Here is a 6,487-nt window from a genome sequence, read left to right as displayed (position 1 = left end):
CATTCTGTTAGTTACCCAAGCAACACACTTCTTCCCCTAGCACCTTACCACAAAGTAGGCTAAGAGAAATATTTTACCAGTCAGCGGTTATGATTCTTTTATTCAGTTGCATGAAGATCCTCCTTACAGAATGCTCCACTTCATAGATAATATATAATACCAACTGTCATGGACATAAGAAGAAGAATAAGAAGAATAAGGTGCTGATAGAAGTCTAAGCGCATTCTTGTGACTATTAAGGAAGGGAGGCTGCAACAGATTCAAATAACCAGAAAGCATCTGATCCTTTCAAGTGGGCTCAATGTTTCATAAATCAAAACAAATTGGCTCACAGGAAGTTCACAAATTGACATCAATAAAATTGTAGCTGTCGTCTTTTGGCAATTAAGATTTGATAAAATAAAAAAAAATAATAATAATATTAATACAAATTAGCTATCCATTTCTGATTGGGCATTATTACTTCGTAACAAACAGCATTAATCTGGGATTACAATTATGTTCGGAGTTGGATTCCATACCATACCCTTTACTTCTTTCCTACTCTTCTCCGAGTAAATACAAGAGCTTCACAGACAATACCCCTTATTATTAACAGAGTGCAATCATAGAACTAACTATAGGATCCGGAAGAACTTACATAGAAAGGAATATAAGTTTGTCTGCCATTAACAAGCCCACTTGTGTAGCCTGTGTACCCGGCCATAGCTCCATGAACAGCACTCTGAGCAATGAGTGTACAATACACATTGCCAGCTGCATTGCTTGGAATAGCCCGGATCATGTATGTAGGATTTGTCAGAAAAATTGATCAGGTCCAAATCTTGTTATTTCCCTTCGCAGCACTCTGTTTGATAATTTCTCCAAGTTCAGTTCAAGAAGAAACATAAGACAAACAAGAACGGGAAGTGAGAGGTTACTGACCTGTATATTTAAGAGTAAGAACCATCTTATTTCGTTTTGCAAAATGTTCCTACAAAACAGGAAAGAACTAGTAAGCGACAGCACGAACCTGTTATATTATCACTTGGGAATGCTCATCTTATAGAAAACAAAGAAATCACAAAATATCATAAAACTAAATTCATCAATGAATTATCCATTTCCATTAGATAGCCATGTAATTTTACACTTGTTGTCATGATGAACATATGCATGTTTACAAATTGAGAACGTAAATTGAGAGGTATAAGATGCGAAGTTTAGGAAAAATAAAACAGGGGAATAGTTTTTTCCCCCCTCTTTTTGACTAGACAGATTCTCAGTCAGAGGATTAAAACTAGGAAAATTAAAGATCAACAAGCATCATCACTAGTCCAGAAGAAGAAATTGGAGACTAGAAAAAGATAATACATTAATATACTTCCAAATAGCCTCTGCATAAAAGAAGACAGTTCCAAAAGAATACGTAATGAACTTAAAAAAGTTGTTTACATTATGCGGCCCAATAATGGTGCCTGTCCATGAACGCATGTAGATGTCATCTCCATCATCCATTCCATAACTCACATGTACCAAGCTTTTTTATTTATGTTTTCTGTCTAACAACTATAATAGTACCAAACTACCATAGCCACCAAAGGTGGAATTTTGCAATCCCAGGACACAACCACCAAACAAGATACAACACACAAAAAGGCAACAAGCATCTAAAGAAGCCAAAATAAATCACAAGGAACTACAGCCCTCAGCATGTATTTCCCAATGCCTTCTCACACATCTATTGGACGTATAATCCTGTCAATGTGGGAATACACAAACAAGCAAAGCCCCATGGGCAATAACGCTCCAACTGTTCACTCAGTGCAATAATTTTTATTTATTATGGCAATGTTATTGTTCTCTGCAAGCCAGGATCTTTGAGGAGGAGGAGCCTGATAGGAGTTTTAAACGCTTCTTAAACAGCACTCATATTGCAAAAGGTGGAGCAGGAGATACTAGGGACTTCATTCTAAGTAGTTTGATGGGATTTGTTTAAAAAACATTGGTCCAAATGCTAGCTTTAAGATCAGGGACACAGGCAGAGGGTGATACAGTAACAGATTCTCAAAATGAGTCCATTGAAGACAACCAAACTTTGTAAATGGCTCTAGTGGCTGATAAGTATGTGGATTCTAGCATTTAAGATAAAATGTCTGGACATTGAGAAGGCATACAACCATGTGTTTTCCTTATCTTGATCACTCATTGGGTTCAACTTGCAAGGCCAAACCTGTTCAAGACTCAGTGGGATAGAGTATGGTTTTAAATTGTGATCGTAGACCCCATTGGTAGTATCTGTGTGCTGTTATGTAATATCAGCCATACCCATGCACTATAACAAAAATGATGGTGCTACATGCACCAATTAGTGTGCTAATTAGTGTACCAACACTAGTTATGACATTATTATTGATTCCACTCATTAATCACATTACAAATCCCAAAAACCTTTTAAATTATGTCACATCATCAATTGGTACACTATTTAGTACATATAGCATTATTCTAACAAAAATTATCAAAAATAACATAACATAACATAAAGTGTGAATTGATGCTGAAACATCTGCTACCATGGCAAATGATCACCTACCATCTGGCTGGTCTACCATAGGTTTCCAAGATAGAGCAGTTGTCAGACACCATCATACCATGGCTATTGTCTTTATGTTTTGAAACATTGCTTCTTTGTTAAACTTACCACTGACTGACACGGTCTTTCATAAAAATAGAAAATAACCAATTAAAAGGCAAAAAATATATATATATATATATAGTGTTAAATACAGTTTGCTTAAAACATACCATCAGGTGAAAAATCTCTTAGAGGCACTGTGATCTGACTCCTTTCTTCTGATCCAGATAAGGTACCTGCAGCATCTCTATCTTCTATATCCATATCTACCTGAAAGATTTGACATGAGAAACCAACAGACTAGTAATAACATCTACAAAAATTATGAACTCCAAGGGGTTAAAAAAAAAGTTACAAACTACTGTTAGATTAAAATTAGACATCGTTAACTTGGTAAATGCATAATAAGAAATTCTCGAGGAAGAAATTAATAATTTTATTTCTGTTCTCTGTTTCCTCCCATTCATAGTACACTCTAGTCTTCTCTTTTCAGTAGTTTAAATATTTCCACTGGATAAGAGACACTTCCCCGTATTGATGGTCTGCTGGAATCATAGCATGAAAAACATGTCCACATCTAACACCAGTTTAGACAATAATAACAAGACAAGACACTGCTTTTATTACTCTGACAATGTCCACAAGAACAAAGTGTATCTTGCCTCTTCATTACAAACTGAAGTGTGAATTCAGCTATAGAGTTCCTACTTATCTCATTACTTTCACTACTCACGATAGCAATGCCAATTTGGTCGAACATTGCAAAGATACCACCATATTCAAAATGCCACTTCCTGTGTTAAACATATGTAGTTGCGGAATGTATGATAATCACAGGTTAACCCCCCATAAATTTGGTCCCAAAAAAAATGGTGAAACTGACATGAATAATATAATTAATGAGCTTCAATTTAGAGTAGTAAAAATTACGACAACCTATTCATGTTAATAATTAACTATGTGGGGAAGAAACAGAGAAAAGTCTGCCCAATGTAGAATTTTACCCATAGTGTCTCACTCAAACATATGAGCAGCAAGAATTTTGAAGATAATTATTAAAATAAATTACATTGACACCCCCTGAGGTTTCTAACAAATACAGGGTAACCCTGAACCAAACCAAAAATTACACTAACATCCCTTGTCAAGGTTGTCGATTGACGGGCATTAAAACTTAACCTCTATCCAAGATACATATGCATCTGATCAAATAACATAAAGAGAATCTCAATAAATTTATCAGGCTGCCTAATGTGAAGTTAATCTGGTGTTTGCCCAAGCAACATACGACAACTTAGAATCAAATGTTTTATATTTTATTTAGCAAAAACAAAAACTACCTGATAATAGTATTGGTCATTAATTTTGGTCTATCACATCTCCTAAATTTAGCCCCTTTTTTCTTGTTGGTTTGATAAAGTGTGATACATTTGTATATTATTACCATATTTTTATTTGATTTTTTTATGAGGATATGAATTAAGATGCATACACAACTTAATTTTTATTTTTTATGCGAACCTAATAAATTTTAAATCGTACTTAGGATGTTACATTTTATTATTAAAGACATAATTGTCTTGTCATTTTTATCTAATTGAGGGCATTCTTATATCTTATAAGTTATATAACATTGGCCTAATAACCTTGAGGTTATGGGTTTAAGTCTCGGAGCAATCACTTTGTGCACTATGTCAAAGGTTAGGTGTATACCCAATCTTTTTTTTTTTTTTTTTTTGATACATAAGGTGTGTACCCAATCTTTCTCCTCCCAAATACACATAAATGTGTATTAATTGGGACTCTTTTTTTTCATATCTTATAAGTTATATGTAATAAGAGCATTGTTTTATATTTTAAAATATCAAATTGCTGACAACACCATCTTTAGTTATGTTTTTTTTTAATGTTTAGTTACCATAAGGGGTGTTCTCGTATATTATTAGGAAAAGTAAAGGGTGATTGTAATTGCCCTTGAGATTTGCCTAAAATACTAATCGCCTCCTGAGGTTTGCTGACAACACTGAGGTTGAGCTCAACAGTGAAATCTACAAGTAGAAAGGAGGATCACAGAAATAACAATAAAAAAAAAATGAAAAAAAAAATATATCATTTACACCAAAAATGATAATTGTGCAAAAGACTCATCTTAATTCTATAAATGAAGAACAAGGATCTGGTGAATCAAATTAATTCATAGAAAATCATATCAAGGAGATAGCATAGCCATAGCTTTAAAAGAGGAGAGAAAGGGTTTGTTTGGCATAATTCAAAATTAAACCGGAAACTTTTGACAGCTAATAGAAATTGAAAATCTATGGATTAAATTTTTTTGTTAAGATTTAATATAAAATCAGTTTCATTAGGTGTATTAAGCATTTAGTGATTAGTCAAATTCAAACCCCCTTCTAAGATGACATAGATTTAAGTGGCAGCTGATCATTGCCCATCAAAGACACATAACCTCACAGACTCATTGAAAGTTTTAGACAACATGCCTTAATATAGTTTACCCAACAACTTCTATGCATCCTCTTCTAAGGAAGATGTCAACTAAAAAGACAAAATATGCAGGATAAAAAACTAGACATATAATGTAAAATGATAATCAGGCATTGGATTGTGCTTCAAGATATCTACATCAGACCTCACCTTGGAGGCATCAGACAGAGTGTAGTCTGAGGCCAACAATATACCCAAAAACTTCTGCGTCAAACATCATTATTTCTTATAAACTACAACATGTACATGCTATATTATTAATTTATTGAGTGTCTTTAGTGCACCCATTTCACTGCATAGAATTATAAATTCTTATTGAGCCAAAGAATACTAAGTGTCATAGGCATCAATATAGCCAATTCAGGATAAATATTCCCTACACATGTGAATTATAATTTATATCAGTGCTCAAATTTACAAGCCTTTTCCTAGTTACATGTCAATAATACCAAATTAAAAACCTCACCTTTTCCTTCTCAAACACCTCAGATGAAGCATCAGGTGGAACTAAAGGCCAAACTGCGGGCTTAGGCCAAGGTAGCATGCTGAGTGAAGCACTGCACAAAAGAAAAATATATTAGAGAGAGAGTTGGAGGACCACAGTGCAACATCAAAGGAACTCTTTGGCAATGCTGACTACTACTTTCAAATAGGATTGGTATGCTAAAAAGTTGTGTTTCTACCTGTTGACAGGACTTCTTTCTATATCTGAACCAATTAAATATGCAAGCCTCATGAACTGCAACATGGGGAATTACATTGCAATAAGCAATAATTATGGGATAATTCATCGAATAATTTGTCCACAACCAAATATTTACATCATAAATGGGATAATTCATCGAATAATTTATTAAAATTCTTTAAACAATCATCCAACAAAAAATTCAGCAAAACCCAAATCAGATTCCCAAAATTGGAATTGAAACAAGAACGATCTGCAACAAAGGATCTAAACCCAAAAATACCAATTGATCGATCAAAACAAAAGAGACCCATTACAGATTATGAGTTTCAATAGTGATCGGAACCTTTGAACGAGTATTATAAAGAACAAATCAAAATCACGCGGAGAAAAGAGACAAAGAGGGAGAAAAGAGACAAATCAAAATCACCGTGTCACCGCCGGCTGCGGAAGGGAGCGAAGCAGCACCGTGCAAGCGAGAGCGAACAGAACACAAAGTCGTGAGCGAATTTGGGGAATGAGAGATTGAATTCAATGCTTTTGATCTCTGAGACTCACCATTGAAAGGTCGTGTGAGTTGAAGAGACACGGATTGGCAATGAATCGGACGGTGTAGACAAAAAATGAAGAGTGTTGTTGTTGTTACAGATAAAGTTGACACCATTGGAACAGAGCTTCAATTA

At 34.5% G+C, this 6,487-nt stretch overlaps 2 long non-coding RNA genes across 3 annotated transcripts; both read right to left on the bottom strand.

Moving 5' to 3' along the window:
- Positions 1-715: 715 nt before the first annotated feature.
- LOC114293377 (uncharacterized) lies at positions 716-2,889 on the bottom strand. Of its 2 annotated transcripts, none has more exons than XR_014356782.1 (3): positions 2,788-2,889; positions 925-973; positions 716-847 (listed from the first exon to the last, which is right to left on the bottom strand). It is a non-coding gene; the product is annotated as an uncharacterized LOC114293377 (long non-coding RNA). The 2 variants fall into 2 exon arrangements; XR_014356783.1 differs by lacking the exon at positions 2,788-2,889 and adding an exon at positions 1,435-1,527.
- A 2,651-nt stretch (positions 2,890-5,540) lies between these two features.
- Positions 5,541-6,477, bottom strand: LOC145813599 (uncharacterized). Its single transcript, XR_014356781.1, has 3 exons — positions 6,235-6,477; positions 5,803-5,858; positions 5,541-5,676 (listed from the first exon to the last, which is right to left on the bottom strand). It is a non-coding gene; the product is annotated as an uncharacterized LOC145813599 (long non-coding RNA).
- Positions 6,478-6,487: the final 10 nt, after the last annotated feature.

The sequence above is a fragment of the Camellia sinensis genome, chromosome 15, assembly GCF_055761805.1.
Source record: "Camellia sinensis isolate YWXY chromosome 15, ASM5576180v1, whole genome shotgun sequence".
NCBI lineage: Eukaryota > Viridiplantae > Streptophyta > Magnoliopsida > Ericales > Theaceae > Camellia > Camellia sinensis.
This window is presented reverse-complemented; position numbering and strand designations above follow the sequence as displayed.